A 16229-nucleotide genomic window follows, 5' to 3' on the forward strand; every position below is an offset into this window, starting at 1 on the left:
CTGGACGAGGCGGGAGGGGGAGGGCGGCAGAGGCGCTGCCGGGATTAATTGCATTGCAGGGAAAGGCTGTCACCTCCGACTCAATTCAGGAGCAGGAATGCGAAGCCTCCTCCCTCCTGTTGTTTTTCTGACGGTCTCGGGCACCTCCAGCCTCGTTGTGGCTGGGCTCCTACCACTAACAACAACGAGGAGCTAACAAAACCCGGCTGCCCACGGGCAGCTGTGCTCCACACGTGTGCCTGGTGCCCAGATGTGTGCAGATGGACACACAGCACATCCACTGAAACAGGGTCTGAGGGGCAACAGTAGCAACGCAGACCCCCAGGCACGGGGAGATGTTTGCTGACATGCGTAGAGAAACACAAGGGCCTGCACGCACCCAAGGGCATCGCTGCTGCTGGTTTGAAGACCAGCTGAGCATCCACACTGAGAGTGATTTGATGCACACATTAAAAACCACAGAATCACTAGGGTTGGAAGGGACCTCAAGGATCACCTAGTTCCAACGGCCCTGCCACGAGCAGGGACACCTCACACTAGATCAGGCTGCTTAGAGCCACATCCAGCCTGGCCTTAAAAATCCTTCAGGGATGGGGCTTCTACCACCTCCCTGGGCAACCTGTTCCAGTGTCTCACCACCCCCATGGTGAAGAATTTCTTCCTAACATCCAATCTGAATCTACCCATTTCTGGTTGTGTTCCATTGCCCCTAGTCCTATCATTTCTCCATTTAAAACGGTTGTTATTTGCACTGCTGTGGCACCAGCAGGGTGCAATCTGCTCCCAGGTTAAGCACAGTGGGAACTGAGCTCTGAAGAATGCATGCAACACCACTTGCTTGGAGACAGCCAAGGGTGCAGGAAGGAACAGGTCCTGTGCCAGCAGCCAGGCCAGGATGGCAGCTACTGGTGGCTCTTCTGGAGACTTAGCTGGAGATTTTGGGTCCAGCACCAGGCAGAGCTCTAGGGCAGGAAGGCAGCAGCCCCATGGAGCTGGGTAGAGAGGTGGTGGGCAGCAACCTGATCCAGCAGTGGTATGGGCAGGTGTACAGCAACATGACCTGCTCCCAAGCACTGCTGGCTGAAAACAGTTTGCAGCATCTCTCTGCAGAGGCCTACCAGGGACTGCAGGGCACCCAGCTCTGCTGGAATTCCTTACTGATATCACACTCCACTGATGCCTTCCTGCAACCCTGATGGCCTGCAGATCCCAGCAACCAGGGCAGGTCTTGCAGTGTGGGCTGAGTTAGTCTCCAAGCTGGAGAGCTGAAATATAGTGAGCCTCCAGATCAAGCCCTTCCCTTTGCCTCCCTCCCTGCCAGCACAGACCTGCTATTTCCACTGGGAACAGCCAGACTCACCCTACTACAGCCCCTCAGGAGAATGGTTGAGTCTGCAGTGACCCCTGGGAGCAGCTGGGTCCCCTGCCTGCTTCCCTCAGGCACCAGCTGAGGCAGGGCTGGGGAAAAACGAGGGACAAGATCCAAGGCCCACAGAGGCCAAATCCTTGTCCCACACCAGCGTACACATCAGGCATCCAGCACGGAGCCACTGTGGGGCAGCCCCTGCTCTTCCCCCGACGCTGTCAGGATGATTTTGCAGGGATGGTCACCGCCAGATGCCAGGGAGGCATAGGCCACCCTGCCAGTACCCTCACTAGTATGAGGGACCCTTAAAGAATGGACCAAACAGCCCCAGGAATGCATGTACCATCATCCCCTTCCCACTGCCCTGCAGCTGCTGTGGCAGAGCTGCCAACCTTTGTGTTTTGTAACAAACCTCAGGGTGCTCTGCTCCTGAAATTAGACAATTGTGTGCAATCACAAATATGTGCATAACTATGTACAGGCATCATTTTCTATACATATTAAGTTAATAGCCCTCCACAGCTGGAAAAAGTGACCAAAATCTAACCTAAAGCCACAGAGATCAGAGAGCCTGGAGGACACGCAGCGTTTTCTTTAACCCTCACATTTGAGCCACGCTCTTGATTTTAGGGTGATTTAAGAACCATCCATGCCTGAGATGGCAGTGGGATGGGAGGGCTTTTCAGCCAGGGCAAGCAAAACCTTAAAAAGGCACAGGGGTATGAACTGCCCCTTCTGGCACCAAGGGACAAAATCTCATTGTCTCCGCAGCACGAGCTGAATTCCTTAGGTATTTTGAAAAGGAAAATATATCCCTTCCCCTTCCATCCCCTCCCAAATCTGGTATTTCTGAAGTCATGAACTTCTCCTCCTCCAGGATCAGAATTTCTCAGGGTAATTTCTCATATTTCATGCATGACCTTGATGCTGGGAGAACCACAGCTCCCTCCGTACAGGCGTCGTTCCCGGGCTCCGAACAGTTCTGTGATCCCCGTTTGTCTCTTATGAGACACGTCGCTAGTTTGCAAAGCTGCTGCCATGGACAGCTGTATTACAACAGCAGCTGAGGGGGAACTCATCTCATTAGTTAATAAGTTCATCAGTGGCCAGGGTAGTGGCTGGTCCACCCTGACTCTGCAAGCAGCAGCAAGATGGTTGCTGGAAATCGGTTTATTCTGCTGGAGTTGCAAGGAATCTCCCCTCTCTTCATGGGAAAAAAATAAAGGGCAGGGGGGAAAGGCTGAGCCCTAAGAGGAAGTTAGCAAACACACCATGGACACAAGCCCACACATGAACAGGACTGCCAAAGGTGGAAGTAGAAACAAACATAGATTATCCCCGCTGCCAACGGAGCAGGGTGAATCCTGAGGAGCAGTCGTGGCAAGTTGGGTGAGTTTGGTGTACCAAGATCACATGCTGGGAGGGAAATGCTACTTGGAAGGCCATATCTGCAGGAAGCAAAGCAAGCACTGCCAGGTCTCATTCCAGGATGATGTGCACAGCTAGTCCCCATAGGATCTTGCCAGGGAAAGGCTAGCTGACCATCACTATCTGCCTAGCACTTGCTGGGAGGAAACCACAGCCAGGCAAAGCACCCGTGCTTCAGGTACACCTTGCTGCACCTCCTTGTCCACCCTCTTGAACCTGCAACCTCTGCAGTGACCCCAACTCCTAGTGGCTGGTCTAGTGTGGCTCCTGTCAGCCCCTCCAAGCTATCCAGGCAGGGGATGAGGGGACATCTACTGAGGAACAGGGCTAGCCCAGCAGAGCAGAACTTCTGCAATATTAAATGTCTGCAGCTGCAAGACAGAAAGAGATAAGAAAGAGTTTAAGTGTTCAGGTGATAGTGTTCCTCACCCAAGAGCCACCACACGGCTGCAGCACCATAAGTAAGGGCTGTGTTACACACACTGGGCCAGCTCAGCCAGCTGGGCACCCCCAACACTGCAAGGGGGCCCTGAAGCTTACACCCACCCGAGACCTCCCAGGTAGGGAGAAATCTGCAGTCAAGATGTCTCCTAGGCTTGTCTTAAGCTGGTTGCACCAGTGTCCTCTCCCAAAGGGCAGGGCTAAGTCTGTGGTCACTGCTGAGCCCATGATAAGGGCAGATTATGCCTCTGCCCTGCCTGGAGCACAGTGCTCCCCTTGTGTCCCCCGTGGTCCTCTGCCCTAGGGTCAGCACCAAGGCAGTGTGGTGCTGACCAAGGTAAGCCCAACACGCCCCACAGTTTCACCTGCTCCGAGGCTGGCCAGGGACAACGTGTGCCTCCCAGGGTGGTTAGGGGAGAGACTGTGGCATCCCTTCTCTGAGGGCATGAAAGCTCACCAGCCGCTGCCCAACTCCCAGAAAGGGCAGGAAGGTGCCCAACAGCTCCGCCAAAGGTGGAGATGCACACCATCACCCACTGAGCAGTTCTGGTTTTAAATGAGAGCTGGAGCAATGCAAAACCTTACTGGGTTCCTGGAGGAAGCAAAGCTCATGCAGCTTCTTGGATGCCTAGTAAGTGCTGTGCATCCTTCAGGACCACCCCCTCGTCAAGCACAACCCTGTCCTTGCACACAAACCTGCCGAACGCTAACTTCCAATACAACGGGCTGAGACCAGCCCAGCTGTGGGTTTGAAGGGCAGGTGGACAAATCACAGGAGGGGACAGCCCTCATTCCCATAGGAAACTGGGAAGAGGGGTGAAGAGCCAGACTGCCCCCCAGAGCGCCTTTAACCGCAGCTGGACAGCTGGCCCAGGACAGGCACGTTTGCTTCTCTACCTCCCTCCTTCCTTCTCCTCTGCGCCTGGGCCTTCCCCTCACCGCCAGATCCCAGCCACCCACTGAATAAGGACATTGTTTGCAGCCACCGGAAAGCCAGAACGGAGGGAGCAGCCTGGAGCATGAGGGGGAGGAAGGGTGAGGAGGAGGAGGAAGGTGGAACCAGAGTGAGGAAGTTGCAAAGGGCAGATGCCTGTTGTGGGAATGGCTCCAGACACCTGCAGCTCAGCCCAGGAACCGGGATCAAGGGCCCCCATTGAGAGTCGTGTCCCGGCACATCGCTGGAGACGGGCCTGAAGTCACAGTGACTGAATTTTAATGCACCAAAAGCCCTGGACCAAGGAGGCAAGCGCAACCTTTTGCTTCCTCATGCCTCCCACTCACAGGCTTCCCACTCCCCAGTCCTGCTCTGCTATCAGCTGGCTGGTTTTCTGAGAAAAAAAACCATGCAAGCTATTCTGATCCCTCCTAAAGGCATACCCCCACCTGCCGACACACCAACACCTTGACATCACAGCTCGGACACACAACGCACCGGTGCCCCTCAAAACCATGAGATCCCACACTGCCGCAGCCTAAGGGGACCAGGCCCTACAGCCCAAACCCCTGGGAGCATCCCTCTCACTCCCCAGTGTTCTCCTGCTGACCAGTCCCACGCAGAAGCAGCTTTTTCAAACTCCACACAGTACTTTCAGGAGGCTGATCTACTTACAGGGACAGGAAGGAAACGTTTTCTGCTGGGGCTTTCATCTTGCATGCATTTTACAGTAACACCAGGCAGGAGGGGAGGTCTGTGGCCAGAGCAGGAGGCCTCACCTCCCCCAGGCAGCACACACAGGCTGCTCCAGGGTTTGGCTTTTCTCACGGAGCTCACTGTGCAGAGACTGAGCGAGTTTATCCCTGGCAGGGGAAGGAAGAGGGGAGTGGGACAGCCTCCAGCATATTAATAGCTGCCCTTGCTAGGACAGGATGAGAGCAGAAGCCACACAGCTCATGGGCATTGAAGAGACCCCCCTGCATCAAGAGACCCTCTGAGCACCAGGAGAGCTGGCACTTTGTAGAAAAGGACAGAGACCAAACACTCAGCACCAGCTTGCAGGAGCAGGATGAGGGGTGCCTCCCACAAGAGCGGCTCTCTGGCCTGTTCTCATGACAGGGTGGATGGTGGCACCTCCTGCCTGTCCTCATCTCCCCAAGAGATGCTGCCTGGTCTCCAAGCTTTCCCCAGCACGTTACAGAGGTGAAACTATTAGGCTAAAACCCCCTGTCCCATCTCCATCAGCTCCTCCAGAGGCAAAGCTCCATGCCCCACCTCTGGCATCAGGCATCCCTACAGCATGGCTGGAGCACAGCAGCTGGATGCTCTCCCCAAGCCACGACTCACAGCTGTGTGGCTCCTTGGTCCCTGCAGCACTCTAGGACAGTGGGCATGGCAGACCATTCTCCTCCACATGGGCTTTGTACCAGCAGACCCTGGACTGCCACAGGGCCGTGCTGGTGCCCACAGTCTGGGACAGCTCTCCCCCTTGTTTACATCCGGCAGAAATGAAGAACTCATCAGCAAAGGGAAAATCTGAGGCATTGTGTCCTGTGGGGCCCACAGCAGTGTTTCTGGAGGCCAGGAAATGGGGACCTGTTCTCCATTGGCAAGTGACCTTCAGAGAGACCTTGAGGATGCTAATTTGCCTTCCTGGGCCTGTGTCTCCCCGCTGCCTCAAGGGTTACGTGTGGTTGTGGAAAAAGGCTGGGGCTCTAGCCGTGGCTTTTGGACACCCACTTCAAGGCATGGCTCAGATGTCACCACTGTCAGTGTCCTCTGAGGAAGAACAAATACCTGCTTTGAGGAGAAAATGGGGATAAGGCAGGTTAAGAAGCAGGGAGACAAGGGCAGTGGCTGCAGAAGTATCCTCTCTGTGCCAGCAACCCAGCAAGTCCTGGAGGCAGAAGCCTTCCTGATAGGGGGTGCCCAGTATGGGCCATATGCTTACCAAAATAGAGGCACCTTGAACACTGAAGCCACTTCTGCAGCATGTAGGAGGGAGGCTGTGCTCATCACAGGCCAGTGCTGGACCAGCTGCTCTCATGTGAGGAAGTGAACGCAGGGCAAACCGCCTCTGCCAGACCAGGGGCTCATGACTGGCAGTGTGGGGAGGAGGAGGAGAAGGAGAAAGGAGCTGGAAACACACTGGGAAGATGAATATGGGAATGGAGGAGCTGGCTTGAGCGTGCAGCCAAGCAAGTCCCCACTGATGCCCCTGGCTCCACAGGACAAAGATGAGCCTTGGTGATGCCCAGATCTGCCAGGAGGGACAGTATCCAGCTGTGGGAAACATGTTCCTGCACCACGTCCTGGCTGCACAGGGACAGCAGATGCTTTTGGGTGGCGCAGGGTAAAGATGGAGAGACCAGCTCTGAGAGCTGCCAGGGCTGTGGCTGCAGGCATGACCAGGCTCTCGGGGCAGCAGGGAGCTCAAGCAATCTTTTTTCTTTCTGCTGGGAAGGGAAGGAGAGGAGATCCCCACCCAGGCCTGGACTCAGATGTCAGCCAGCAGCCCTCCTTGGCCAGTTTTCAGGAGGGAGGACAGTCTAGGTTGCTTTTGCCTGGGAATGAGGAGAGTCAGGAGGAGTTACTGGGCTGGGCTTTGTGTTTGTGAAGGACAAGGTCCACACCTTCACCATCAGGGATGTGGAGGAGGCGCTCTTCTCCCTCCCTCTTTCAGTTTTAGGGGGAAAATGACCCGGTTCAGGGCTGCTATTAAATCAGTGCCAAAATTCACCCTGCTGCTGAGCCATCTCCAGCACAGGCTGTGGCTGCAGGCCCCAGCACAAGCCCACCTCGCCCACAATGACCCAGTACCAAGTGCCCTTTGAGCAACCAGCTCCAGAGCACCAGCACCAACCAGGGCATTGCCAGGACACTCCAGGAAAAAGCAGAGGTTTGCGACATCCAGAAAGTTGCAGACACCCAGACCCAAGTGCCTTGAGCGATCATTTGCAGCCACTTGGGACCTCAGACCGACACCAACACCTGGAGCACATCTGTCCCTGATGATCAACAATGCCTTGCACTTCCTCCCCACTGTGGCAGAAAATATGGGCCCTGCAGCTACACTGACTGGGATTCACCAGATTTCAGTTTTTTGGAGCCCAAGAGCTCATGTCCTTTCTGCATTCAGCATGCTCTGTTCTTGTGGTTTCTTGAGTGTTTCAATCAATTTACATGTTACAGAGGCCCTAACCTTCTTTTCTCCCTCTTCTGTCTCTCTTTTCATACATCTGTCTCTTCCTGACCACAGATTCAGATGAAAAATAAAGCTGGTTAAAAAAACAAAAAGGGCAAAAAAAGGGCAAAAAACCCAGTCTCTTTTTGGCTGCATCATCTCCCCAAACTGGCTCTCACAAGTGCTCTGCCAACTCCAGTGGTGGCAGTCTGGGCAGAAATGGGAGGTCATTCAGTACTGGAACTCAGCTGAATCACAAAATCCTGCTCCTCACACCCCCCTCCCTCTGATACATCATCTGTGAGTTGCTCCTTCCACAACCCCCACAAAAAAAATAAACAGGCTTTGGCAGCACCCCCGATCCTGCCTCGATCCACTGATGTCCCAGCCTCATCTAGCTCTGCTGAGTCCCAGGATCTTCCCAGTGTGCTGCAATCTCAGGCTCCCAGACAGTCATTCCCAAACTGCAGCTGGCAGGATACCTTGCCTTCAGAAGCAGCCATCCTGCAAAGACCCACTCCCATTGCTTGGCAGCAAACCTACCCCCATCTGCAGCCCCTGCAGAATTGAGAAACCCTCACTCCCTCTTCCATATAAACATCTTGGATTCAAGATCCAGCTGGCCTGTGTGATCTCAGAGCTTTCTCCCTGCAGGGGTGAAACACAGCCAGCCTCTTCCACCCTTCCTCCCATTGCAGGCTGAGCTGCCTCTCCCCTGCCCGAAGACCTCTGCTCCACACCCACCATGGCTCAGCCCTGCCACAGGAAGGCCTGAGCTCTGAACAACAGCCCCTTTGGTTGTAATTTCTGCTCCAGAGAGGGCCCAGCCTAAGGATCTGGACTCAGGATTTTTGGGGGGAATCGAGATACTACTGGGGAGTAGAGCAGGCACAATAGCTGTGTGCATCCATGCACCCCAGCCATGAGACCACCGACAAATGCAAAAGCAACAACCTGCAGCCACGTGCACCATCAGCTTCTTGTGTGGACCCAGAGACACGGGGTGCAGCCGTGCAGGTAGCACAAAGCCCCTCTTCCAGGCTCAGGCAGCACTAGGAAGATTTCAAGCCCCTGATTTTGTTGTTCTTTTTTTCCCCCCTCCCAACTGATCTAGTTAAACTTCCAACTGCTCAAGGCTGTTTTAATTTGTAGAGGTAAGTTAAATCAACACAAACAAGGGCAGAACAGGTTTTTATGCACCTCCATTACTGCCTTGCACCAACTAGAGCGCAGCTAAGATTTCTCCAGGCAGCTCTGTTGGGTTTTGTTTTTGGTTTGTTTTTTTTTTTTCCTAATAAAGATAAGGGGGCAGCTTTTTTAGTGCACCTCCAACTGGCAAATGGAGCCTGAAAGCGAGCTGCGAGTCAAAGCCTCGCGGAAAGTCAAGGTGACTTATGCACCGAGAGGCTGGATTCAAAGAGCTTTGCAAAAATGCAGACCAACTAACAAGATTTATAAAACCTGTTAGGGGCTTAGAGGCTGCTTAATTCTCAAAGGTGCCAAGGAAAAGTGCCTGACTCACAGAGGGGATGGATGGGGCTTACCGAAGTAGCTATCTCAACCTTTTGGTTGCTTCAAGAAAAGGTGACTCAGTTTTGCTTGGAAACAAGGTTTTGATGTGCGGAGATGTTTACTCTGAGCCATGACTTCTCCGTCGCTTGCTTGAAAGAAAAAGAAACCAAGTCCTGCTGCTTCAGACAACTGCTACAAACATCTACCCAAAGCCACAGCAGAATCTGCTGCTTCAGCTTGCCAGCGCCAGACACCACCCAGAGTAGCAGGGGACTCAACCGGATTCAGCACACAAGCTGGAAAAAACTAAAGGAGGGAAGAGGAAAAAAACCCAGAGAGAACTTCGCACTGCTACAGCTCCCCACCGCCCGGCGCTTCGCAGGCTGGAAGCAGCCCATCAGTACCGGTGGGCAGCCAAGGCAAGCCCCTCAGCCACTTCACACCCAAGAGGAGACCAACCATGACCATGACCTGCTGAATACAGAGGACCCCTCAGCTGCCTTCCTGCTGGGTTTTCTCTCTCCCTCGTTTTTTTTCCCCTCGGTGAGGCGGCTGTTGAGAGTCTGAAAGCCCGGATTATAATCTTTATGAATCCCATAGTTAGATCACGCTGAACAGCAGCCCAGCAATACCAGATGTTCAAACAAAGCTGCCAACCGACAGCTGTCTGCAGCTTGCAGCGTGTTTTTACTTTAAAATGCAAAATGATACCAATCTATATTAAAAGAGAGACGTTTGGAGCCTCGCGATCGCAGCTGAAGCCACCGAGAGTGCTCTTTCACGCAGGGTGTGGCAGCAGAAGGAAATATCTCAGAAACTACTGCTTAAGCTGCCCTCCTGGCCCCCCCAAATCCTGGCCCCTTTCCTAATGGGAAAGAGACTCACGTTACCGCCTGAGCGCCGTGAATGTACCAGTGCGTGTCCAAACAAGCCAGCGAGAAGGAAAAGGCAGCACGAACAAACACCGTCTGACGAAGGATGCCGGAACGCATCCGGGCACCGCGCAGCCCGCACCTGGCCCTCCGCAGCGCGGGGAGGACAGAGCCTCCTGAAGGGGCACGGAGGGACCCAGCCCTGGGGTGCAGAGGTGCCTCCTTTCCCGTGCTGGGGACCAAACTGGGGGTGCAAAGGTCCCTTCCAGCAGCAGAGCATTTGAGGTGGAAATAAGGGCTGGAGAGACAAGGGGCAATGGGTGGAAGTTGAGGCATAGGATGTTTCACATAAATATGAGGGAAAATTTTTTCACTGTGAGGGTGACAGAGCACTGGAACAGGCTGCCCAGGGAGGTTGTGGAGTCTCCCTCTCTGGAGATACTCAAAACACACCTGGATGCGTTCCTGTGTAATCTGGGGTAGGTGATCCTGCTCTGGCAGAGGGGTTGGACGGGATGATCTTTCAAGGTCCCTCCCAGCCCCTGAAATTCTGTGATTCTAGTGCTGCTGTACACCCACTCAGAGTCTTGCTTCAGGTTGTCCCATGTTCCTCTAAAACACACAGGGATGCTCTTGTGGCACTGGCCCCGGCAGGGAAGCTCTTCCAGGGCCTCCTCCAAGACTTGACATGCAGCAGGTTTTCACTTTGCATTGCTTTGTAGCTTTATTCGTTGGGCCGTCTGGGACCAGGCACAAAGCCCCACAGCCTGCAACTTTTTCTGCACAGCAGCAGCTGGGGAAGGGAAGAACCACAGCTCAGCCTTGCTTTCCATTCCTCCTCTCTCTGGAAACGTAAGCCACCTGCACCCACTGCATTTTGGGGGTGGCAAGTCCTGCCTGTGCTGGGCACAGCACAGTGCTGCTGGCTTGCGGGAATCACATAAAGAGGGCTCTGACTTAGTCAAACGTGACGTCCCAAATTCCCCACCAGCCGTGATCACAGGAAATCTTTGGGACTGGTCCCAAGGCTGCCTCATTGTGCTCCAAGCAGCAACAGCATGAATGAATCACACTCCTCAACGTGACACCCAGCTCCCAGCAACGTACTCGGGACCAAAATATTTACATTGCAAACGAGTAAGAATAGGCTGAGATCCCCTCCCCAGCCTGGTGACATAAAAAGGCCAACCTGGGCTTGCATCAAGCAAGTGGGTGGTGGGAGGGTACGGAAGCAGGAGGCAGAGATCAGTCCTGTGTCTTGCAGCTTGGCTCTGCACAGCAATGCTGAACCAGCGCCCTTCTCTGTGGCAGCAAAACCCCTGCAGCAGCGAGCACCGAGACGAAGATCCTCTCGGCACCACGCTACTGGAAGAGCTCAGCTGCCGGGTGACACGCAAGGGAGCATGCTGGGACCTGTAGTTTCCAGCCAGCCAGCTGCAAAATGCCATCTGCCAGTAAACACGTCTTGACTTAAAGAGATGCGAGGCTCTCAAGATCCTGGCAAGGTGCCAGCCACAGCTTCTTGTTGGCAGGCACTTGGCCAATTCCCATGTGTTGCATTAGCCCCTTTCCAAGGAGCAGCCAAGAGCCTGCACCCTGCACACCCCCTCACAGCTGAGCTGTGTCCTGCCCTTTCTGAAGTGGCATATATGCATGGGACAGCGAGATGCTCCCAGGGCCAGGACGCAGCTCTAGGCTGCAGGAGATGCCAGCCCTGATCCTACTTTGCAGGGAGTCCCTCTGCTTCTGCTTCATGGCTCTGGGCCACTGACCCCATGAGACCCCAAAGCCAGCACTGCCCAAGCTTCAGTTATATAAAGTCCAACACTGCATCTCCAGAAGGGTCACCAAAGCAATTAAGAGTCACAGACAGCAAGAAGCAACACACCAACACAGTGCTTTTAGGCAGAGCAGAAAAAGCAAAGCTCTGCTTAACTACCATGATGCCGGTGTCGAGGGCAGGCTCCCTGCAGCATCCTGGCCAGGCATGCAACCTCCCCCCCTCCCAGAGCTGCCACCCGCTGCTTCGGCGAGGCCGGGACCGTATGTCACCCGCCGGGGATCACCGCACCCCTCTCCTTGCCTGCTCGCCCTCCCCACTGCAGAGGAAATCAAGGAGCCCGTCTGATGTCAGGAGGGATCATGTCACACAAAGGCCAGGCTTCCTGGTGAAGAAGGGGTGGGGGAGTGGGGAGGAAGGGGAAGAGGAGCCCGGGGCAAAGGCAACCGGCACCTCCAGCTCCCCATGCGCACGCAGGAGGGGAAGCGGCAGGAGGCGGCACAGCCCCTTCTCCTTTAACTGCCCTTGTGCTCGAGAAACAGACAATGCCCTACTTCCCAGTGCCCTTCCTAGGAGCCCCAGCTTAGCCTTGCCCTGCAGAGTTGAGAGGGAGCATGCACCCCTTTAAGTATGCAGACAACAAAAAAGGAGACTCAAACTTATCTTAATTTGCTCCTGCAAATAAATTAAATGCACCTTATCCACCTCAGCTGGACTGCAGCCACTGCCAAGGAGAAGCACACTCCAACCAAGCACAAGGGTACAGTCCCCTGCCCAGCACTTCCTCAGGAGAAAGGCCACCTCTGTGACAAGCACCAATGCCAGCATCCCCAGAAATGCACCCAACCATGCACCCTACCTGACCACCTCCTGCCAGGAGTGGCTGAATGCTCATGGCACCCATTAATTGATAAATACAGGTGAAACCAAAGGACAAAGCCAAGAGTCATCTGCAGCCCTTGTTTCCCAAATTCCCCTCCTCAGTGTGCTCCCCAAAGCCATGCAACCATTCACTGTACCCACAGCATCGACATGACCTCCTGCTTGAGCCTCTCCTCCCCTCCTCTGCCTCGCACAGCTCCAGCTCATCCTATGAAAGCAGCTGGCAGCCAGCACCAGGCCTGCATTGCTTTTGTCTTCACCTCAGCCACTCTCCCAAGGGCAGGAGCACTCTGGGCCAGCTGCAGATGGACTGGTGAACAGGCCTTGGCCACAGGGGACCTACAGGATCTAGTCAGTGTTGACTGGGGCAAGGGAAATGGCTGATGTTGCAGGGGGGAGCCCGAGAAGGCAGGCTGTGGATGTGGGCAGCACCAAGGGGTAACAGTAAAGGAGCAAACCCGCATGCTCTCCTTCAGCATGCTGACTTCTGCTCCTAGAAGCAGGCCTGTCATTGGTTTTTAATCTTGCCCGATTAGGGGTCAGCCTTTGACATTATTGATCTCAGGCCCCTGAAGTATCATTTATCTTCCAGATTTGACTCAGCGATTGGAGCTCTACAGCTCAGACCCCAGCCTGCTACATCCTCCCAGGGAGCCAGGGAAACCACTCTGCTCAGCTCTGTTTGTGCAAGCCATATTAAATGCACAGATTCCATCCCTAAATGAGGGGGCTTTCACCAGATGCCCTCTGCCCACCTGGCATTTCATCTCCTGACTCAAAAGTCCAGCTCCTCAGGAGCTGGCAGACCAGCAGTGCCTTATCACACCTGGCAGTCCAGTGTGCCTCCAGTGACTGCTGCTTCCCCCCTTCAGTTTCATTAGCCTCTTTTAAAGAGTGGAGGCATGAAGGTTATAGGATGTGCTGAGAGCTGCCCAGGGATCAGTGGGCAGTGCCAGCATGCAGGCTACAAAGAGAGGAACCATTTCTAGTCATGTTCACACTGCCATTTTTTAGAGCAGAAGGACCAAGAGCAGCAGCAGCTCCTTACCACCTGGTGAGTTTGCACCCACAAAGAAGCCTGACTGCTAACTCAGCTCCGCAGTGGCTTCTCCTTACCTGCTGGCTAGCACAGCCACGCCTTGGGGCCAGCTGGGGATTTTTTGCTTGACCTTCAAAATGTTAACACCTGCTCCCTTTTTCAGATAGAACATGAGATGGGCTCCATGGATGCACAGCAGTCAGCAGGCCCAGGATTCAGGACACCTGTGATCACCATGCCATGGACAGGACACACCTGGGATTGCTGCCACACAGGTTCCCACTCTGGTTTCCTCCATCTTCCACCAAAACTGAGAGATGTTCCCAGCCTCCAAGTTTTGGGAAGCACAAGGCTTTCCTCAAATATCTCTGTCTACAGTTACTGGGTGCAGCATGTGCATGAAGGTTGTCTTTTCAGATGCCACCTTTCTCTCTCTCTCCTGCAACGCCTGGCCTTGTGTTTCGGGAAGGAAGAACATTTCCTGAGGAGAGCTCCAGCAGTTTTAACTTGTGGAGGAAGGGTTAGCTTTTGCTCCCTGCCTTAACATTTTTTCATGAGATTGCTGCAAAAGCACTTTGATAAATGGAGATTAGTACTATGTGCGCTCATGGATGACAGCAGGAGCCAGCCTTGGGGAGGACAGGGGGAGGAAGCATCTGGGTGGGGGCAGATAGCAAAGCCTGTGCTCAGCAAGGCACCACCACCAGCAAAGCCTGAGCCTCCAGGATCGCTTCCCCACACCACTAGACTTCCCCACTCCCTAGCAGGTCCCCTCACCTCTGCTTATCTGTACTTTAGGGTAACAACCTGACCTCGCTACCCAGATTTTAGATTGTAGCAAAGATTAAACTGACCTTTTTCTACCCTGCTGTTAAGTAAAATGCTACAAAATCCTTGCCTAGAAGACAGGCCGTGGTTTTACTTGCTGGGCCCAGGAAGGCAAGGGGGTGGTCTTCGGGTGTAAGTAACACCCAAGGTGTTACTTACAGTCCCCTGACTGGATGCCCTATCATGCACAATGCCAGAAGGCAGAAGCAGGAAAAAAATGTGCTCCCATACCCTTGTAGGGGGCAGACCCCATCTCCATCCCCTACAAACAAACCACCTCTGACCCAAACAGGGCTCAGCCACCCAACCACAACAGTGCAGCTGTGGCAGGAGAGCTGCAGTAATTCCCTCCCAGATTCGGCCACCCTCGTCACTAAGGCACAATAACCCAAGGGAAGGGGGGGGAGCGTGGACCTCCCCTGTCCCCAAAGGGTCTGCAAGGGGGGACAGAGACCTTGCAGCGCATTTATTCCACTCCACCCATTTGAGAGGCACGCTTCAAGGGGCTTTTTGCAGTCAGAGGCGGGTGCACCAGGACAGGAGGAGAACAAAGGGAGGCACCGGCACCCCCAGCCCTTTGTCTCAGCACAGAGGAGTTCACCTGCAGGGAAGAACAGCTCCCACCACACAGCTGGCAGCTCCACGCAGCTTCGGAAGGGGAGAGGGATACAGCCCCCACCGCTAGCAAGAGGATAATGAGCAGAAGGATACGACTGCATTACCCTCTCCCCTTGACACACGCACAAGCCCATTACAGCACAGGCCAACCCCCACCCCACCCCCCCCCGCCTCGATTTTCCAACAACCACCACAACCAGCAATAAAAAACACTGCCACAAAAATATCAACCCACCCCCCAGCACAATCAATCTGTGTCTGCGTGTGGCCGAGCACCAAAGCCTGGAGCTTGGCTCCACCGACCAGCATCGACTGGGAAGGAAGGGGGTGGGAAACTAGTTTCAAGGGGACGGGGTTTTAAAGCCACACAATAACTGGCTCAGATGAAGGTTTGGATTAAGCTGTTGTACAGCAAGGCAAAACACTGCCTCCATTAGGATATGGGGGATTTTCCTTTCCTTTCCTTTCTCTATAGCTCCAGGTCTAGGATGGAGCTTCCAAGTCACCCAGGAAAAGAGAAAACGAGGTGATGCCAAGCAAATGGGGAATCCCACACAGTGAGAGAGGGGTGGAGGGAAGAAAGGACAGAGCAGCCCTCCCCGAGCCCCGGACTGTATGGTCGGCTGGTTTGACAACGTTTACTCATATTTCAGAGAGACACAGCCATCCGGAACGTCCCTCCCTGCCAACTGCCTCATCTGGAGCCATCCACAGCGCAGCTTTTCCCAGCCCACTCCAGAGAGGGCCTCTCCAGAGCATTCACACATCAAAGAATTGAGAAAGAACAGGTAGGGGGGAAGGAAGAAACAGAGAAATTAAGCTGATTCATGGCGTGCGGGTCTTTCAATTTCCAAATGGTGTTTCACAGCTCTGGCACATCATCCCAGCACACTGAAGGCTTCCAGTGGATGCTGCACAGACAGCACCGCTGCAGAGTGGCAGGGCACTGCTCTGAGCTGGGAACTTCGCTCATGTTACCATCACAAGTGAATCACAAGACAGAAGAGAGACAACCAACAATCCCCTGATGAGAGCAGGCCAAAGCTGTCCTTATCAGAAATTATTCAGAGCTGGGAAGCTCTTCCCTGAGTTCATCTGGGGGACAGATGTAAAAACTCTTGCGTGCATCTAGAGCCTCGCTCCTGTGAGTGACTCTCCCTCCCTCCATAGCTGGGACCAGGCATCTTCCATTTCCAAGCATGCTGGCTGTAGCTCTCCCAGCTACAGGATTTGTGGCTGCGTCTATCAGTCCCTCCACCATGGAGGGAAGGGCAGGGCAGGACATCCCTGGTCCTGCCCACTCCACACTTTCCCACCGGTCTCCCAGCATCTGCCTCATCTTCTC

At 54.2% G+C, this 16229-nt stretch overlaps 1 protein-coding gene across 1 annotated transcript in view; it reads right to left on the reverse strand.

The window, feature by feature from the left end:
* Window positions 1–16229, reverse strand: part of TRIM8 (tripartite motif containing 8) — a 28826-nt gene that overhangs the window by 4571 nt on the left and 8026 nt on the right. The gene's annotated exons all lie outside the window — the stretch shown is intronic.

Source organism: Dryobates pubescens, chromosome 8, assembly GCF_014839835.1.
Source record: "Dryobates pubescens isolate bDryPub1 chromosome 8, bDryPub1.pri, whole genome shotgun sequence".
Classification (NCBI taxonomy): Eukaryota; Metazoa; Chordata; class Aves; order Piciformes; family Picidae; genus Dryobates; species Dryobates pubescens.